A 23811-nucleotide genomic window follows, 5' to 3' on the forward strand; every position below is an offset into this window, starting at 1 on the left:
GTAGAGATTTTTGTGCTAAATTAAGTTGTCCATTGACGCCTTTGGATAGTAAATTTTTACTCGAATTAGCAAATGGTAAATTAATTTCAGCAGATAATATATGTCGGAATCGAGAAATTAAACTGGTTAGCGAAACATTTAAGATTGATTTGATACCAGTAGAGTTAGGGAGTTTTGATGTGATAATCGGTATGGACTGGTTGAAAGAAGTGAAAGCGGAGATCGTTTGTTACAAAAATGCAATTCGCATTATACGAGAAAAAGGAAAACCCTTAATGGTGTACGGAGAAAAGGGCAACACGAAGCTACATCTTATTAGTAATTTGAAGGCACAAAAACTAATAAGAAAAGGTTGCTATGCTGTTCTAGCACACGTCGAGAAAGTACAAACTGAAGAAAAGAGCATCAATGATGTTCCCATTGCAAAAGAATTTCCCGATGTATTTCCGAAAGAATTACCGGGATTACCCCCACATCGATCTGTTGAATTTCAAATAGATCTTGTACCAGGAGCTGCACCAATAGCTCGTGCTCCTTATAGACTCGCACCCAGCGAGATGAAAGAACTGCAAAGCCAATTACAAGAACTTTTAGAGCGTGGTTTCATTCGACCAAGCACATCACCGTGGGGAGCTCCTGTTTTGTTTGTCAAGAAGAAAGATGGTACATTCAGGTTGTGTATCGACTACCGAGAGTTGAACAAACTTACCATCAAGAACCGCTACCCACTACCGAGAATCGACGACTTATTTGATCAACTACAAGGCTCGTCTGTTTATTCAAAGATTGACTTACGTTCCGGGTATCATCAAATGCGGGTGAAAGAAGATGATATTCCAAAGACTGCTTTCAGAACACGTTACGGTCATTACGAGTTTATGGTCATGCCGTTTGGTTTAACTAATGCACCAGCTGTGTTCATGGACCTTATGAACCGAGTGTGTGGACCATACCTTGACAAGTTTGTCATTGTTTTCATTGATGACATACTTATTTACTCAAAGAATGACCAAGAACACGGTGAACATTTGAGAAAGGTGTTAGAAGTATTGAGGAAGGAAGAATTGTACGCTAAGTTTTCAAAGTGTGCATTTTGGTTGGAAGAAGTTCAATTCCTCGGTCACATAGTGAACAAAGAAGGTATTAAGGTGGATCTGGCAAAGATAGAAACTGTTGAAAAGTGGGAAACCCCGAAAACTCCGAAACACATACGCCAGTTTTTAGGACTAGCTGGTTACTACAGAAGGTTCATCCAAGACTTTTCCAGAATAGCAAAACCCTTGACTGCATTAACGCATAAAGGGAAGAAATTTGAATGGAATGATGAACAAGAGAAAGCGTTTCAGTTATTAAAGAAAAAGCTAACTACGGCACCTATATTGTCATTGCCTGAAGGGAATGATGATTTTGTGATTTATTGTGACGCATCAAAGCAAGGTCTCGGTTGTGTATTAATGCAACGAACGAAGGTGATTGCTTATGCGTCTAGACAATTGAAGATTCACGAACAAAATTATACGACGCATGATTTGGAATTAGGCGCGGTTGTTTTTGCATTAAAGACTTGGAGGCACTACTTATATGGGGTCAAAAGTATTATATATACCGACCACAAAAGTCTTCAACACATATTTAATCAGAAACAACTGAATATGAGGCAGCGTAGGTGGATTGAATTATTGAATGATTACGATTTTGAGATTCGGTACCACCCGGGGAAGGCAAATGTGGTAGCCGATGCCTTGAGCAGGAAGGATAGAGAACCCATTCGAGTAAAATCTATGAATATAATGATTCATAATAACATTTCTACTCAAATAAAGGAGGCGCAACAAGGAGTTTTAAAAGAGGGAAATTTAAAGGATGAAATACCCAAAGGATCGGAGAAGCATCTTAATATTCGGGAAGACGGAACCCGGTATAGGGCTGAAAGGATTTGGGTACCAAAATTTGGAGATATGAGAGAAATGGTACTTAGAGAAGCTCATAAAACCAGATACTCAATACATCCTGGAACGGGGAAGATGTACAAGGATCTCAGGAAATATTTTTGGTGGCCGGGTATGAAAGCCGATGTTGCTAAATACGTAGGAGAATGTTTGACGTGTTCTAAGGTCAAAGCTGAGCATCAGAAACCATCAGGTCTACTTCAACAACCCGAAATCCCGGAATGGAAATGGGAAAACATTACCATGGATTTCATCACTAAATTGCCAAGGACTGCAAGTGGTTTTGATACTATTTGGGTAATAGTTGATCGTCTCACCAAATCAGCACACTTCCTGCCAATAAGAGAAGATTACAAGATGGAGAAGTTAGCACGACTGTATTTGAAGGAAGTCGTCTCCAGACATGGAATACCAATCTCTATTATCTCTGATAGGGATGGCAGATTTATTTCAAGATTCTGGCAGACATTACAGCAAGCATTAGGAACTCGTCTAGACATGAGTACTGCCTATCATCCACAAACTGATGGGCAGAGTGAAAGGACGATACAAACGCTTGAAGACATGCTACGAGCATGTGTTATTGATTTTGGAAACAGTTGGGATCGACATCTACCGTTAGCAGAATTTTCCTACAACAACAGCTACCATTCAAGCATTGAGATGGCGCCGTTTGAAGCACTTTATGGTAGAAAGTGCAGGTCTCCGATTTGTTGGAGTGAGGTGGGGGATAGACAGATTACGGGTCCGGAGATTATACAAGAAACTACCGAGAAGATCATCCAAATTCAACAACGGTTGAAAACCGCCCAAAGTCGACAAAAGAGCTACGCTGACATTAAAAGAAAAGATATAGAATTTGAAATTGGAGAGATGGTCATGCTTAAAGTTGCACCTTGGAAAGGCGTTGTTCGATTTGGTAAACGAGGGAAATTAAATCCAAGGTATATTGGACCATTCAAGATTATTGATCGTGTCGGACCAGTAGCTTACCGACTTGAGTTACCTCAACAACTCGCGGCTGTACATAACACTTTCCACGTCTCGAATTTGAAGAAATGTTTTGCTAAAGAAGATCTCACTATTCCGTTAGATGAAATCCAAATCAACGAAAAACTCCAATTCATCGAAGAACCCGTCGAAATAATGGATCGTGAGGTTAAAAGACTTAAGCAAAACAAGATACCAATTGTTAAGGTTCGATGGAATGCTCGTAGAGGACCCGAGTTCACCTGGGAGCGTGAAGATCAGATGAAGAAGAAATACCCGCATCTATTTCCAGAAGATTCGTCAACACCTTCAACAGCTTAAAATTTCGGGACGAAATTTCTTTAACGGGTAGGTACTGTAGTGACCCGAACTTTTCCATGTTTATATATATTAATTGAGATTGATGTTTACATGATTAAATGTTTCCAACATGTTAAGCAATCAAACTTGTTAAGACTTGATTAATTGAAATAGGTTTCATATAGACAATTGACCACCCAAGTTGACCGGTGATTCACGAACGTTAAAACTTGTAAAAAAAAACTATATGATGACATATATATGGTTATATATATAGTTAACATGATATTATGATAATTAAACATATCATTAATTATATTAACAATGAACTACATATGTAAAAACAAGACTACTAACTTAATGATTTTGAAACGAGACATATATGTAACGTTTATCGTTGTAACGACATTTAATGTATATATATCATATTAAGAGATATTCGTACATCATAATATCATGATAATATAATAATTTAAAATCTCTTTTGATATTATAAACATTGGGTTAACAACATTTAACAAGATCGTTAACCTAAAGGTTTCAAAACAACACTTACATGTAACGACTAACGATGACTTAACGACTCAGTTAAAATGTATATACATGTAGTGTTTTAATATGTATTTATACACTTTTGAAAGACTTCAATACACTTATCAAAATACTTCTACTTAACAAAAATGCTTACAATTACATTCTCGTTCAGTTTCATCAACAATTCTACTCGTATGCACCCGTATTCGTACTCGTACAATACACAGCTTTTAGATGTATGTACTATTGGTATATACACTCCAATGATCAGCTCTTAGCAGCCCATGTGAGTCACCTAACACATGTGGGAACCATCATTTGGCAACTAGCATGAAATATCTCATAAGATTACAAAAATATGAGTAATCATTCATGACTTATTTACATGAAAACAAAATTACATATCCTTTATATCTAATCCATACACCAACGACCAAAAACACCTACAAACACTTTCATTCTTCAATTTTCTTCATCTAATTGAACTCTCTCAAGTTCTATCTTCAAGTTCTAAGTGTTCTTCATAAATTCCAAAAGTTCTAGTTTCATAAAATCAAGAATACTTTCAAGTTTGCTAGCTCACTTCCAATCTTGTAAGGTGATCATCCAACCTCAAGAAATCTTTGTTTCTTACAGTAGGTTATCATTCTAATACAAGGTAATAATCATATTCAAACTTTGGTTCAATTTCTATAACTATAACAATCTTATTTCAAGTGATGATCTTACTTGAACTTGTTTTCGTGTCATGATTTTGCTTCAAGAACTTTGAGCCATCCAAGGATCCATTGAAGCTAGATCCATTTTTATATTTTCCAGTAGGTTCATCCAAGGAACTTAAGGTAGTAATGATGTTCATAACATCATTCGATTCATACATATAAAGCTATCTTATTCGAAGGTTTAAACTTGTAATCACTAGAACATAGTTTAGTTAATTCTAAACTTGTTCGCAAACAAAAGTTAATCCTTCTAACTTGACTTTTAAAATCAACTAAACACATGTTCTATATCTATATGATATGCTAACTTAATGATTTAAAACCTGGAAACACGAAAAACACCGTAAAACCGGATTTACGCCGTCGTAGTAACACCGCGGGCTGTTTTGGGTTAGTTAATTAAAAACTATGATAAACTTTGATTTAAAAGTTGTTATTCTGAGAAAATGATTTTTATTATGAACATGAAACTATATCCAAAAATTATGGTTAAACTCAAAGTGGAAGTATGTTTTCTAAAATGGTCATCTAGACGTCGTTCTTTCGACTGAAATGACTACCTTTACAAAAACGACTTGTAACTTATTTTTCCGACTAGAAACCTATACTTTTTTGGTTTAGATTCATAAAATATAGTTCAATATGAAACCATAGCAATTTGATTCACTCAAAACGGATTTAAAATGAAGAAGTTATGGGTAAAACAAGATTGGATAATTTTTCTCATTTTAGCTACGTGAAAGTTGGTAACAAATCTATTCCAACCATAACTTAATCAACTTGTATTATATATTATGTAATCTTGAGATACCATAGACACGTATACAATGTTTCGACCTATCATGTCGACACATCTATATATATTTCGGAACAACCATAGACACTCTATATGTGAATGTTGGAGTTAGCTATACAGGGTTGAGGTTGATTCCAAAATATATATAGTTTGAGTTGTGATCAATACTGAGATACGTATACACTGGGTCGTGGATTGATTCAAGATAATATTTATCAATTTATTTCTGTACATCTAACTGTGGACAACTAGTTGTAGGTTACTAACGAGGACAGCTGACTTAATAAACTTAAAACATCAAAATATATTAAAAGTGTTGTAAATATATTTTGAACATACTTTGATATATATGTATATATTGTTATAGGTTCGTGAATTAACCAGTGGCCAAGTCTTACTTCCCGACGAAGTAAAAATCTGTGAAAGTGAGTTATAGTCCCACTTTTAAAATCTAATATTTTTGGGATGAGAATACATGCAGGTTTTATAAATGATTTACAAAATAGACACAAGTGTGTGAAACTACATTCTATGGTTGAATTATCGAAATCGAATATGCCCCTTTTTATTAAGTCTGGTAATCTAAGAATTAGGGAACAGACACCCTAATTGACGCGAATCCTAAAGATAGATCTATTGGGCCTAACAAACCCCATCCAAAGTACCGGATGCTTTAGTACTTCGAAATTTATATCATATCCGAAGGGTGTCCCGGAATGATGGGGATATTCTTATATATGCATCTTGTTATTGTGGGTTACCAGGTGTTCACCATATGAATGATTTTTATCTCTATGTATGGGATGTGTATTGAAATATGAAATCTTGTGGTCTATTATTACGATTTGATATATATAGGTTAAACCTATAACTCACCAACATTTTTGTTGACTTTTAAAGCATGTTTATTCTCAGGTGAATATTAAGAGCTTCCGCTGTTGCATACTAAAATAAGGACAAGATTTGGAGTCCATGTTTGTATGATATTGTGTAAAAACTGCATTCAAGAAACTGATTTCGATGTAACATATTTGTATTGTAAACCATTATGTAAAGGTCGTGTGTAAACAGGATATTTTAGATTATCATTATTTGATAATCTACGTAAAGCTTTTTAAACCTTTATTTATGAAATAAAGGTTATGATTTGTTTTAAAAATGAATGCAGTCTTTGAAAAACGTCTCATATAGAGGTCAAAACCTCGCAACGAAATCAATTAATATGGAACGTTTTTAATCAATAAGAACGGGACATTTCATAGAGTTACCTCAACAACTCGCGGCTGTACATAACACTTTCCACGTCTCGAATTTAAAGAAATGTTTTGCTAAAGAAGATCTCACTATTCCATTAGATGAAATCCAAATCAACGAAAAACTTCAATTCATTGAAGAACCCGTCGAAATAATGGATCGTGAGGTTAAAAGACTTAAGCAAAACAAGATACCAATTGTTAAGGTTCGATGGAATGCTCGTAGAGGACCCGAGTTCACCTGGGAGCGTGAAGATCAGATGAAGAAGAAATACCCGCATCTATTTCCAGAAGATTCGTCAACACCTTCAACAGCTTAAAATTTCGGGACGAAATTTATTTAACGGGTAGGTACTGTAGTGACCCGAACTTTTCCATGTTTATATATATTAATTGAGATTGATATTTACATGATTAAATGTTTCCAACATGTTAAGCTATCAAACTTGTTAAGACTTGATTAATTGAAATATGTTTCATATAGACAATTGACCACCCAAGTTGATCGGTGATTCACGAACGTTAAAACTTGTAAAAACTATATGATGACATATATATGGATATATATATATATATATAGTTAACATGATACTATGATAATAAAACATATCATAAAGTATATTAACAATGAACTACATATGTAAAAACAAGACTACTAACTTAATGATTTTTAAACGAGACATATATGTAACGATTATCGTTGTAAAGACATTTAATGTATATATATCATATTAAGAGATATTCATACATGATAATATCATGATAATATAATAATTTAAAATCTCATTTGATATTATAAACATTGGGTTAACAACATTTAACAAGATCGTTAACCTAAAGGTTTCAAAACAACACTTACATGTAACGACTAACGATGACTTAACGACTCAGTTAAAATGTATATACATGTAGTGTTTTAATATGTATTTATACACTTTTGAAAGACTTCAATACACTTATCAAAATACTTCTACTTAACAAAAATGCTTACAATTACATCCTCGTTCAGTTTCATCAACAATTCTACTCGTATGCACCCGTATTCGTACTCGTACAATACACAGCTTTTAGATGTATGTACTATTGGTATATACACTCCAATTATCAGCTCTTAGCAGCCCATGTGAGTCACCTAACACATGTGGGAACCATCATTTGGCAACTAGCATGAAATATCTCATAAAATTACAAAAAATATGAGTAATCATTCATGACTTATTTACATGAAAACAAAATTACATATCCTTTATATCTAATCCATACACCAACGACCAAAAACACCTACAAACACTTTTATTCTTCAATTTTCTTCATCTAATTGATCTCTCTCAAGTTCTATCTTCAAGTTCTAAGTGTTCTTCATAAATTCCAAAAGTTCTAGTTTCATAAAATCAAGAATACTTTCAAGTTTGCTAGCTCACTTCCAATATTGTAAGGTGATCATTCAACCTCAAGAAATCTTTGTTTCTTACAGTAGGTTATCATTCTAATACAAGGTAATAATCATATTCAAACTTTGGTTCAATTTCTATAACTATAACAATCTTATTTCAAGTGATGATCTTACTTGAACTTGTTTTCGTGTCATGATTCTGCTTCAAGAACTTCGAGCCATCCAAGGATCCATTGAAGCTAGATCCATTTTTCTCTTTTCCAGTAGGTTTATCCAAGGAAATTAAGGTAGTAATGATGTTCATAACATCATTCGATTCATACATATAAAGCTATCTTATTCGAAGGTTTAAACTTGTAATCACTAGAACATAGTTTAGTTAATTCTAAACTTGTTCGCAAACAAAAGTTAATCCTTCTAACTTGACTTTTAAAATCAACTAAACACATGTTCTATATCTATATGATATGCTAACTTAATGATTTAAAACCTGGAAACACGAAAAACACCGTAAAACCGGATTTACGCCGTCGTAGTAACACCGCGGGCTGTTTTGGGTTAGTTAATTAAAAACTATGATAAACTTTGATTTAAAAGTTGTTATTCTGAGAAAATGATTTTTATTATGAACATGAAACTATATCCAAAAATTATGGTTAAACTCAAAGTGGAAGTATGTTTTCTAAAATGGTCATCTAGACGTCGTTCTTTCGACTGAAATGACTACCTTTACAAAAACGACTTGTAACTTATTTTTCCGACTATAAACCTATACTTTTCTGTTTAGATTCATAAAATAGAGTTCAATATGAAACCATAGCAATTTGATTCACTCAAAACGGATTTAAAATGAAGAAGTTATGGGTAAAACAAGATTGGATAATTTTTCTCATTTTAGCTACGTGAAAATTGGTAACAAATCTATTCCAACTATAACTTAATCAACTTGTATTATATATTATGTAATCTTGAGATACCATAGACACGTATACAATGTTTCGACCTATCATGTCGACACATCTATATATATTTCGGAACAACCATAGACACTCTATATGTGAATGTTGGAGTTAGCTATACAGGGTTGAGGTTGATTCCAAAATATATATAGTTTGAGTTGTGATCAATACTGAGATACGTATACACTGGGTCGTGGATTGATTCAAGATAATATTTATCGATTTATTTCTGTACATCTAACTGTGGACAACTAGTTATAGGTTACTAACGAGGACAGCTGACTTAATAAACTTAAAACATCAAAATATATTAAAAGTGTTGTAAATATATTTTGAACATACTTTAATATATATGTATATATTGTTATAGGTTCGTGAATCAACAGTGGCCAAGTCTTACTTCCCGACGAAGTAAAAATCTGTGAAAGTGAGTTATAGTCCCACTTTTAAAATCTAATATTTTTGGGATGAGAATACATGCAGGTTTTATAAATGATTTACAAAATAGACACAAGTACGTGAAACTACATTCTATGGTTGAATTATCGAAATCGAATATGCCCCTTTTTATTAAGTCTGGTAATCTAAGAATTAGGGAACAGACACCCTAATTGACGCGAATCCTAAAGATAGATCTATTGGGCCTAACAAACCCCATCCAAAGTACCGGATGCTTTAGTACTTCGAAATTTATATCATATCCGAAGGGTGTCCCGGAATGATGGGGATATTCTTATATATGCATCTTGTTATTGTCGGTTACCAGGTGTTCACCATATGAATGATTTTTATCTCTATGTATGGGATGTGTATTGAAATATGAAATCTTGTGGTCTATTGTTACGATTTGATATATATAGGTTAAACCTATAACTCACCAACATTTTTGTTGACGTTTAAAGCATGTTTATTCTCAGGTGAATATTAAGAGCTTCCGCTGTTGCATACTAAAATAAGGACAAGATTTGGAGTCCATGTTTGTATGATATTGTGTAAAAACTGCATTCAAGAAACTGAATTCGATGTAACATATTTGTATTGTAAACCATTATGTAATGGTCGTGTGTAAACAGGATATTTTAGATTATCATTATTTGATAATCTACGTAAAGCTTTTTAAACCTTTATTTATGAAATAAAGGTTATGGTTTGTTTTAAAAATGAATGCAGTCTTTGAAAAACGTCTCATATAGAGGTCAAAACCTCGCAACGAAATCAATTAATATGGAACGTTTTTAATCAATAAGAACGGGACATTTCAATTACTACCTCAAATTTAGTAGGTAAACCTACTGGAAGTGACAAGAAATAATCTAGCTTCAAAGGATCTTGGATGGCTTGAAAGTTCGAAAAGTAGAATCATGATACGAAAACAAGTTCAAGTAAGATTATCACTCGAATTAAGATAGTTATAGTTATAGGAATTGAATCAAAGTTTGTATATGAGTATTACCTTGATTTAGAATGATATCTTACTATAAAAAACAAGGATTTCTTGAGGTTGGATGATCACTTTACAAGATTGGAAGTGAGCAAGTAAACTTGGAAGTATTCTTGATTTTATGAAACTAGAACTTGTAGAATTTATGAAGAACGTATTTAATTATAGAGATCTTAATTTCCTTATTCACCGAAGAATCAAATCTTTTAGATTTCGAAGATTTTCTTTAAATACCTTGAATTTCGGAATTCAACCATGAATAGTCAAAGGATATGATGAAACATGTCTTTGTCATTTCACTATTTAGTGATAGCTTCACTCGTACTCTCCGAGTAATTGAATTATCTTATCCGTATTATTCTATGGTAATAAAACTCTATTCACCAACTTATATTCGTCATGAAAAACATCTTTATTGTTAGTCATGACGACCACACTCAAATTTCGAGACAAAATTTCTTTAACGGGGAGGTACTGTGACGACCCCGAAATTTTTGACCAAATTTAAACTTAATCTTAATATGATTTCGACACGATAAGCAAAGTCTGTTAGTTTGAGTCTCAAAAACTTTGAACTGTTTTCATGTATTCAATTGACCTTTGACCATTCTCGACGATTCACGAACCAATGTGTAAATAATTATGTGAATATATATATATATATACATAAGAGTGTATATAATAATTTAAATTATTAAGTATACATTATACAATTAAAATTAAAAATGTAAGATAATCAAACAAAATAATTAAGTTATTATTACAATAAACATATGTAAATAGATATGTAATATTATTATGAATCTATATAAATAAATATATAGGTATATATAAAAGGTTTCTATTAATAACTAATATATTGTAACCTGTATAAAATATATATTCACTTATGATATTATATAATATAAGTAGCACATAATTCACAATATATTAGAGCCAATCATATAAATAGTTATATTGTTATTACCTTCAATATTAATATTAATAATAATATTAGTATTATTAATATTATATATAAACTATAGATGGAAGTTTGTTATATATATAAATAGTTGTAGTATTATTATTACCAATATTATAAACATTAATGTTATTATTATCATCATCGTTAATATTATTGTTATCAGCATTATTATATATAGTAGTAAAATTTATAATGTTAGATATTATTATGAATATTATTATTATTATTATTACTAAAAATTGTCATTTTCATTTATAATTTATATTATCATTACTTTATTACTTTTAACATTACTCTTATTATCATTAATATTATTTTGATATTACTTCTAGTATTGTTATGTGTATTATTTTTATTAATATTATAAATTATTTTTATCATTTATTGTTAATGGTATTATTATTAGTATTAATATTTATTTATTAGTATTAATATTTATTAAATATAAATCAAACTCATATAACTTTAAAAATTGTTATAAAATCTGTCTCTGGTCGTTTCAATTTGTGTAAAGGTGGATTCCATTTACAATAGAAACCAAATTCGACAAGTCTATATCATCTTTTTATTTTTTTTATATATTTTTTTTCTTGTTCTTGTCTGATCAAGCATATACCTGTCGACATCTCAATTGACTATAAAACAATCGTATTGCTTTAGGTTATGAAGGAGAATCATTCAGTTCACCATTATCTTTGTTATTTATCAAATTAAATTTTTTTTTTAAACAGAAAAGAAGGAACTCAGCTAGTTTCCCATGTACGCCATTTTTTTTTCCCATAACTCAAATCAGAATCAATTTTAAAAATCCAAGAATGCAGATTTGTTAGGAATGTTCTAAAAGATCATTCTGCAAAGTTTGAGTTATTAATTCGCAAAATTGAAGAGTAATTTTCGAGTCAAAGTTTTTTCTTAAAAAAGTCAAATTTTGTTCTTGGATAAAATTTGTGAAATCTGTTACAATTAAGGTTAAATTGATGATTGATAAAGATATTGGGAGTAATTTGAAACACAAATCATGTTATAAACTTTGTCCAAAACTTTACCAAATTTGAAATCAAAATTTTTTTTCTCTTCCTATTCAGCGACGGCAGCAGGTGGCTGTGTTTGTTTATTTTTTTTTCATTTTCAACTAATATAAATCTTTAATATTGAATTGTTATTATCATTTTAAAAATTTAAACGTGTTTGTTTCATAGCTGTGATTTCTGAGGTTCATGATTCGTTTGTAAAGTTAAGGAAGAAGAAGAAGTTTAACGCGAAAGGTTTAAATATAATCAGATTACTTATAAGTTCAGAAAAACTGATTGGGTGTTATGGTTAAGAGTGTTAGATGGTATTCGAGAGGTTGAGAGTTCGAGTTTGGTAATGGGCATTTTTTTTGGAAAACCAATTAAAGGTAGTTTTTCTCATTTATATCTATTATTATTATTATTATTATTATTATTATTATTATTATTATTATTATCTGGAAAAAAACCCATCTGTTATATATTTATTATTATTATTATTATTATTATTATTATTATTATTATTATTATTATTATTATAATAATAATAATAATAAACTTAAAAGTTTTAAAACTTACAAAAAATTAGTGGGAAGCCTAGAGACAATCTGGGCCCCCACACCTCTAGCAATAGCAAAACCTATTATTAATAATTGTTATTATTATTATTATTATTATTATTATTATTATTATTATTATTATTATTATTATTATTATTATTATTATTATTATTTATTAGTAAGTAATATCATTATTATTGAAAATATTATTATTATTAAGTATTATCATGTAGTATTAATATTGTTATTACAAATATTAATATAAGTATTGTCATTATTATAATTGTTATTATTAATAATGCTAAAACAAGTATTAAGTATTATTATTATGATTACTATGATTATTATTATTATGAACACAATAAAATTCATTATTATTATTATTAGTAACATATGTATGATTATAGATATTATCATTATTAGCAATATTAACATAATTATCATTATTAATATTGTTATTATTATTATCATTATGATTATCACTAAAATTATTATTTTGTTTTCATTAAAACTGTCATTATTACTACTATCGGTATTGCCTATGACATTATTAAAAAAATAATAATAATTCCGTTTATGAAAGTAAAAGTTTTAAAGATATTGTTAAGGTTATAAATATATTTTAATCATATTAACAATACTTATATAAATGTTCATATATAACAAGCTAGGTATTCCTTTTAAAATATTAATCAAATATATATTAATATAACTAAGTAAATATTAAATATCTTGAATATATGCACAAACTAAATACATATAATATATAAATTAAGATATAATATATACACTTATTTAATTTCAGTTATGTGTATTAATAAATATACAAATGATATAGGTTCGTGAATCTGAGGCCAACCCTGCATTGTTCAGTATCGCCGTATGAATATTTTTACTACAAAATATTGGATAGTGAGTTTCATTACTCCCTTTTTATATATATTTTTGGGCTGAGAATACATGCGCTGTTTTAGAAATGTTTTACGAAATAGGCACAAGTACTAAAACTAATTCTATGTGGGTTTAAACCAGAAATATACCCTTAGCTTGGTAACATTAAACTACTTGTCTATGTACGGTAGGCGCGAATCCTAAAGATAGATCTATTGGGTCTGACAAACCCCATCCTGACTATGGGATGCTTTAGTACTTCGAGGTTATTTTAAACACACCTGATCTGGTGTATTTCAGAGGGTAAAACATGAACGTTAAGGCTTGTTACCGGGTGCCTACAGATTATAGAATACTTTTATACACTTGCGAGTGTACATATATTTATAAACGGAAATCTTGTGGTCTATTAATATATACTGAAATGATTGTTATGATAAACCTATGAACTCACCAACCTTTTGGTTGACACTTTAAAGCATGTTTATTCTCAGGTATGAAAGAAATCTTCCGCTGTGCCTTTTCTCATATTAAAGATATTATTTGGAGTTATTCATGACATATTTCAAAAGATGTTGCATTCGAGTCGTTGAGTTCCTCAAGAATATTATTAAGTCAAGTATAGTTGGATATATTATGAAATGGTATGCATGCCATCAACTTTCGATGTAATGAAAGATTGTCTTTTCAAAAACGAATGCAATATTTGTAAAATGTATCATACAAAGGTCAAGTACCTCGCGATGTAATCAACTATTATGAATCGTTTGTAATCGATATGGACTTCGTCCAGATGGATTAGGACGGGTCACGACAGTTGGTATCAGAGCAGAGGTCTTAGTGAACCAGGTCTTGCATTAGTGTGTCTAACTGATAGTTGTTATGATGCATTAGTAAGTCTGGACTTCGACCGTGTCTGCATGTCAAAAGTTTTGCTTATCATTTCGTGTCAAAAATTACCTGTTTATCATTCTTAGTCTAGACACGTCTTACTGCATTCACTGCATAGATAGTGTATAGACAAAATTCATATCCTAGCGTATTTGTTATTTTAACTTTGCCTGACAGCCTCCAAAAGTTCTTCCGTAATCTACGGGATCTTCTACTACATAAAGGTATTCTATGTAATTAGAATATCATTCGATATCCGAAAATCATTTCATACCGAAAATCCTTTATGTAACTGTGTAAGATGAATTCTGCAACCAGTTCAAGTCTCTCGGATTCCGACAGCTATTCCGATATGATTTTCCACACGAGCTTCGAAAACAGTGCAACCGGAATGGATCAACCGATTAGTCATCTTCAATTCTGGATGAATTGGGGATGAGTTCGTGATCTACTTAATCATTGGAGACAAGAAGAAGGTGATCCCTTCCACCCACCAAATTGCCCACATGGCGAAGAACCTGAAGCACTTACCGGCGAACCTGTCTGAAACACCATCTTCACCCTCATTTCCCGGATAGCTCGCAACGATTACGTAATATCTACTATCTTAAACCTTATTCATTCGCTCATTCCAACCACCAATTATCCCGGAATAATAGAAGAAGTCGACGAGCTTCACGCTCGAGTAATCAATCTGGAGAATATAGTACACAACTTACAAGCACCAGCAACATCACCGGCATCAACTATACCACCAACAGCACACGCCTGAACATCACAATTTATACCTTGAGCATAATTACCGTTCTACCTATCGTTCTACTTCATTTATCTTTGTTCTATGTGGCGATTATGTAATCTCTAATGTTTTAGAGATTATGTAATCTAGTTCTAACAATAAATCAAATGAGTTTAATATCTTATTGACTCATTAAATCCATGATTACATCTGAAGAAAATATATATGTAAGTATATTTTCATAAAAGATTGTAATTTGAAAGTTCATTCGTACAGACTGTTAATTGTGGAAATATTTTAACGGGTAGGTAATACCCGAGAAATATTTAGATTTCACATTAATACATTACACTGTACATTCTTCAATTCCGATTCAACGATCGTTAACTATCTTATTCAACTACACAGATATATGTATCCCTTTATCGCAGAATAATCATTTCCATTCAAATTCAATTTCAAATTTGAATTTTGACCGATCATAATCCCAGTCAAAGTTTTCACAAGTGGGCCAATGGGGCTTTGCCTCATTGGTCACCATGTTAACATGGTGTTCGAGGAGACCAGGGTTCGAGTCTCGGGGGGGGGGGGGGATTTTCGTGAATTAACTCTAACCACTAACATTGCCTTTCAAAAAAAAAAAAAAAAAAAAAAAAAAAAAAAAAAAAAAAAAAAAAAAAAAAAGTTTTCACAAGTGGAAAAATGAGAAAAATTATAGACAAAATAAAATTTGATAGAAACAAACAAATTAACTATAAGAAATTTTGTTAAGAATCCACGCTAACTGTTCCTAGCTAACTGTTCCTAGCTAACTGATTACATTTTATTTATCGCAATTTAATTATCGCAATTTATATTCTCGTAATTTTTTATTTAATTTCTGTTATTTATTTTACGCACTTTAAATATTGTCGTATAAATCGGGACACGTATACAAAGTTTTAACATATCATATCGACGTCATCTATATATATTATTTGGAATAACCATAGACACTCTATATGCGGTAATGCTCGAGTTAGCTATACAGGGTTGAGGTTATTTCTACAATAATATATATACTTTGAGTTGTGATCGAGTCTGAGACATGTATACAATGGGTCACGATACGTATTAATTAACTCGAATATTATATATTAAACTATATATGAATTATTGAATTTCTAACTGTGGACTACTAACTGTGGACTACTAACTGCGGACTACTAACATTGGACAATTAAAATGAATTAAAATATTGATTATAATATATGAAACTAAACATTTCTTCAAGTTTGCCACTTGATTTCATCTTAAACATCCTTTGTAACTTGATTTCATCTTAAACATCCTTTGTAACTTTATTTCATCTTAAACATCCTTTGTATCTTGACAATTACAATCAGCGTTTAATCATCTAAAAACATTATTCTCTTGAAACCTCTCGAATTGATAACCGATGATTCAGATATCGTAGCATTACATGCAGAGAAAACAGAAAATTTGTAGATGGTCATAATGGCCAAGAGTTTGACGATAAAGAATGGAGTGTTAGGAACGCTCGATAGAAAATTTGGTATTGAAAAACGGATTGAGTAAACCATGAAGAGACCAAGGACAAACACAAGGACCATACCCTATATTCAAAGAATCCAGGTTATTCTGGATCCGATGAAGCCTTCAACGAATATCTTGCTCCTTAATCATACTAAAATCTTGCGAAAAATCTTTTCCATCAATCTTCGAACTTAGAAATTCCAAAATATCATCATAAATATCTTCGATATTCCTGAGGATATTTTCATAAATTTTCTTGTCCGAAATTATCTATCTCTTCGTGCTATCTGTATTACATCATAAATGAAACTGTTTTAGTTTCTGAATTTCTATAACATCCGAATTTGAATTATGGATGAATTCTGGAGAAGTGTTGGAAATGAAAGCATGAGTTAGCATAATATAATGGCGCCTGGCCAACGTGATTATATTACAGTAAGTCATGTTGAAGTTCTAATGGAAAGTGATGATGATTCACAGATCATAACATCATCATGTGCTATGTTACATAACTCTTTCATTCTGCTTAATTTCTGAACATATCAAGAAAATATATTCTTGATAGTTCTATCCTCAGTGATTCTGGTATTTTGACAAATCAAATCGTGCTATTACGTTCCTCTCTGCTTAGAACGTTAGGATCATTCGAAACTTCATACTTACGAATTCTGGACCATTATAAGCAGTGCTTAATCGTAAGAAGAAGAAACGGAGGGACAAAGCTCCGAAACAGAAATTAGAGTATAAATTGCAGCAAATAGGAGGGAGTATTAACTGTGGATGACAATGATTATAGGGGATAGAAGCAGGGACATCGAAATATAAGGGAATATATAAAGCCCTACAACAACACCGAAATTACAAACCATGTACATCAATACAGATAACAACGTAAATACACGGGAGAATGAAAAACACTATAACCCCAAGGTAATAGTTGAAGTTAATAGATTCTTCCGGTAGGAGTTGGAAAAGAAGGACGATCATTGTGATAGTCAGAATAAGAACAAGGATCAGAACTGGATTAAGCATTTTCAAAATCCTTGGAAATATGAATTAAGAAAAGAAAGTATTGAAGTAGTGAAAATCAATAAAACGGAGGAGGTTAATTTATAATGGAAATATCAGACAGAGTAATTGAGGCAGATCACCGTATTTAATTATAGAGATCTTAATTTCCTTATTCACCGAAGAATCAAATCTTTTAGATTTCGAAGATTTTCTTTAAATACCTTGAATTTCGGAATTCAACCATGAATAGTCAAAGGATATGATGAAACATGTCTTTGTCATTTCACTATTTAGTGATAGCTTCACTCGTACTCTCTGAGTAATTGAATTATCTTATCCGTATTATTCTATGGTAATAAAACTCTATTCACCAACTTATATTCGTCATGAAAAACATCTTTATTGTTAGTCATGACGACCACACTCAAATTTCGAGACAAAATTTCTTTAACGGGGAGGTACTGTGACGACCCGGAAATTTTTGACCAAATTTAAACTTAATCTTAATATGATTTCGACACGATAAGCAAAGTCTGTTAGTTTGAGTCTCAAAAACTTTGAACTGTTTTCATGTATTCAATTGACCTTTGACCATTCTCGACGATTCACTAACCAATGTGTAAATAATTATGTGAATATATATATATACATAAGAGTGTATATAATAATTTCAATTAATAAGTATACATTATACAATTAAAATTAAAAATGTAAGATAATCAAACAAAATAATTAAGTTATTATTACAATAAACATATGTAAATTGATATGTAATATTATTATGAATCTATATAAATAAATATATAGGTATATATAAAAGGTTTCTATTAATAACTAATATATTGTAACCTGTATAAAATATATATTCACTTATAATATTATATAATATAAGTAGCACATAATTCACAATATATTAGAACCAATCATATAAATAGTTATATTGTTATTACCTTCAATATTAATATTAATAATAATATTAGTATTATTAATATTATATATAAACTATAGATGGAAGTTTGTTATATATATAAATAGTTGTAGTATTATTATTACCAATATTATAAACATTAATGTTATTATTATCATCATCGTTAATATTATTGTTATCAGCATTATTATATATAGTAGTAAAATTTATAATGTTAGATATTATTATGAATATTATTATTATTATTATTACTAAAAATTGTCATTTTCATTTATAATTTATATTATCATTACTTTATTACTTTTAACATTACTCTTATTATCATTAATATTATTTTGATATTACTTCTAGTATTGTTATGTGTATTATTTTTATTAATATTATAAATTATTTTTATCATTTATTGTTAATGGTATTATTATTAGTATTAATATTTAATATTTATTTATTAGTATTAATATTTATAAAATATAAATCAAACTCATATAACTTTAAAAATTGTTATAAAATCTGTCTCTGGTCGTTTCAATTTGTGTAAAGGTGGATTCCATTTACAATAGAAACCAAATTCTACAAGTCTATATCATCTTTTTATTTTTTTTATATATTTTTTTTCTTGTTCTTGTCTGATCAAGCATATACCTGTCGACATCTCAATTGACTATAAAACAATCGTATTGCTTTAGGTTATGAAGGAGAATCATTCAGTTCACCATTATCTTTGTTATTTATCAAATTAAAATTTTTTTTTTTTAACAGAAAAGAAGGAACTCAGCTAGTTTCCCATGTACGCCATTTTTTTTCCCATAACTCAAATCAGAATCAATTTTAAAAATCCAAGAATGCAGATTTGTTAGGAATGTTCTAAAAGATCATTCTGCAAAGTTTGAGTTATTAATTCGCAAAATTGAAGAGTAATTTTCGAGTCAAAGTTTTTTCTAAAAAAAGTCAAATTTTGTTCTTGGATAAAATTTGTGAAATCTGTTACAATTAAGGTTAAATTGATGATTGATAAAGATATTGAGAGTAATTTGAAACACAAATCATGTTATAAACTTTGTCCAAAACTTTACCAAATTTGAAATCAAAAATTTTTTTTTATTCCTATTCAGCGACGGCAGCAGGTGGCTGTGTTTGTTTATTTTTTTTTCATTTTCAACTAATATAAATCTTTAATATTGAATTGTTATTATCATTTTAAAATTTTAAACGTGTTTGTTTCATAGCTGTGATTTCTGAGGTTCATGATTCGTTTGTAAAGTTAAGGAAGAAGAAGAAGTTTAACGCGAAAGGTTTAAATATAATCAGATTAATTATAAGTTCAGAAAAACTGATTGGGTGTTATGGTTAAGAGTGTTAGATGGTATTCGAGAGGTTGAGAGTTTGAGTTTGGTAATGGGCATTTTTTTTGGAAAACCAATTAAAGGTAGTTTTTCTCATTTATATCTATTATTATTATTATTATTATTATTATTATTATTATTATTATTATTATTATTATTATTATTATTATTATTATTATTATTATTATTATTATTATTATTATTATTATTATGTATTAGTAAGTAATATCATTATTATTGAAAATATTATTATTATTAAGTATTATCATGTAGTATTAATATTGTTATTACAAATATTAATATAAGTATTGTTATTATTATAATTGTTATTATTAATAATGCTAAAACAAGTATTAAGTATTATTATTATGATTACTATGATTATTATTATTATGAACACAATAAAATTCATTATTATTATTAGTAACATATGTATGATTATAGATATTATCATTATTAGCAATATTAACATAATTATCATTATTAATATTGTTATTATTATTATCATTATGATTATCACTAAAATTATTATTTTGTTTTCATTAAAACTGTCATTATTACTACTATCGGTATTGCCTATGACATTATTAAAAAAAAATAATAATAATTCCGTTTATGAAAGTAAAAGTTTTAAAGATATTGTTAAGGTTATAAATATATTTTAATCATATTAACAATACTTATATAAATGTTCATATATAACAAGCTAGGTATTCCTATTAAAATATTAATCAAATATATATATTAATATAACTAAATAAATATTAAATATCTTGAATATATGCACAAACTAAATACATATAATATATAAATTAAGATATAATATATACACTTATTTAATTTCAGTTATGTGTATTAATAAATATACAAATGATATAGGTTCGTGAATCTGAGGCCAACCCTGCATTGTTCAGTATCGCCGTATGAATATTTTTACTACAAAATATTGGATAGTGAGTTTCATTACTCCCTTTTTATATATATTTTTGGGCTGAGAATACATGCGCTGTTTTAGAAATGTTTTACGAAATAGGCACAAGTACTAAAACTAATTCTATGTGGGTTTAAACCAGAAATATACCCTTAGCTTGGTAACATTAAACTACTTGTCTATGTACGGTAGGCGCGAATCCTAAAGATAGATCTATTGGGTCTGACAAACCCCATCCTGACTATGGGATGCTTTAGCACTTCGAGGTTATTTTAAACACACCTGATCTGGTGTATTTCAGAGGGTAAAACATGAACGTTAAGGCTTGTTACCGGGTGCCTACAGATTATAGAATACTTCTATACACTTGTGAGTGTACATATATTTATAAACGGAAATCTTGTGGTCTATTAATATATACTGAAATGATTGTTATGATAAACCTATGAACTCACCAACCTTTTGGTTGACACTTTAAAGCATGTTTATTCTCAGGTATGAAAGAAATCTTCCGCTGTGCCTTTTCTCATATTAAAGATATTATTTGGAGTTATTCATGACATATTTCAAAAGATGTTGCATTCGAGTCGTTGAGTTCCTCAAGAATATTATTAAGTCAAGTATAGTTGGATATATTATGAAATGGTATGCATGCCATCAACTTTCGATGTAATGAAAGATTGTCTTTTCAAAAACGAATGCAATATTTGTAAAATGTATCATACAGAGGTCAAGTACCTCGCGATGTAATCAACTATTATGAATCGTTTGTAATCGATATGGACTTCGTCCAGATGGATTAGGACGGGTCACGACAAGTTAGTAGTCTCGTTTTATGTATATAGTTCATTATTAATACACTTAATGATATACTTAATTATCATTATATTATGTTAAACATAATGTATTAATATATCTTAATACAATACATATGTATTTATTTTAATTAAGACGTTATTACGTCGATAACCGTTACATATATATCTTGTTTCAAATTCCTTAATTTAGTAGTCTCATTTTATGTATATAACCCATTGTTAATATACTTAATGAGATACTTACTTACCATAATACCATTTTAAATATATATATATATATATATATATATATATATATATATATATATATATATATATATATATATATATATATATGTCCATATATATATATATCATCATGTCGGTTTTACAAGATTTAACGTTCATGAATCGTCGGACAAACTGGGTGGTCAAACGTTTATGTAAAATCCGTTTCAATTAATCAAGTCTTAACAAGTTTGATTGCTTAACATGTTGTAAACATTTATTTATGTAAATATCATTCTCAAATATATATAATCATGGAAAAATACGGGTCGTTACAGCGCGGCGCGCCAAAGGCCTGCGCGGCGCGCAAAATGGCCTGGACAGCCCGCTGTCCCCGAAAGTCAAAAACACGAAAAAGATTGGCCACTTCCCGACATAATTAGACAAAATGCTTTTAACAACATATTCAAATATGTAAAACTAACACGATCCAAACATAAAATAAGTTTTACAAAGCGGGGCCCACATCGGCCGTTCTACGAGTTTCATATAAAAGTTTGAGTTTCGACCACATTAGTTTAATTTCCAAACGACACTACGAGCATGGTGTTTGGGGTTAAACTACCCAAGTCCCGGTCAAACTCCAAAAGCTAACACATCCAAAAAGCGTCCCCTAACAATAAGCAGGATCTCTAATCCAACCGTATGCCCTTACCCTTGTCCACGCCGGAACCTATAAAATGGTAAACAACGAGAGGGTAAGCAAAGCTTAGTGAATGCAATAATTATACATATACATATATAACCTACTTACTTGCAAACACTTACAACGAATCCGCATGCATACTAGCAACATAATTAGCATACCTTTATAATGTATAACGCTAAATCCTCGATAACATAAGCTAGTATAACAATATCATATAACGCAACAATACAATATGTTACAACACAATACATAAGCATTGATGTTCACAACATCCATTAGATATTCAAATCCCAAGGCTAGCCCAACGAATGGTATCATCAACATCGAACTTAATCCCCATTCGTCCAAATAAATGTGGTATCGTCAACATCGAACTTAAACCCACATATGAGGTATCGTCAACATCGAACTTAAACCCTCATCAAATATCACTACAATAGTGGTATGGCTTCGTCAACATCGAACTTTAAATCCATACATGAGGTATCGTCAACACCGAACTTTAACCCTCATCTACACAACAATATACTCTAGGATATGGTATCGTCAACATCGAACTTTAACCCATACCCCACAAGTAAATAAATCATATACATACATATATAATTATTCCACTCACCTCAAAATCTCTTATGAAAGATAATCAAGCTCGAAAATCTTCAATGTAACGTACCTATTACATTATACATAAAATCAATCACAAACTCAAGTTGGTCAACCAACTAAAACTCCATTCTTGTGTTATCTTGACCCATGGTGCAATTTCGACCCATTTGCACCCTGAACCCTAATATTTGGGTTAACATCCCCAAAACCCTAATCATTGGCCAAGTTAGGTTTAAAACACATTTCAACACAAGGTTTATGCATTACACAACAACATTAACCAACTTAGGTCCATTTTGACCCATTTGACCAAATTAAGGTCAACACACC

The sequence above is a fragment of the Rutidosis leptorrhynchoides genome, chromosome 11 (assembly GCF_046630445.1).
Source record: "Rutidosis leptorrhynchoides isolate AG116_Rl617_1_P2 chromosome 11, CSIRO_AGI_Rlap_v1, whole genome shotgun sequence".
Lineage (NCBI taxonomy): Eukaryota > Viridiplantae > Streptophyta > Magnoliopsida > Asterales > Asteraceae > Rutidosis > Rutidosis leptorrhynchoides.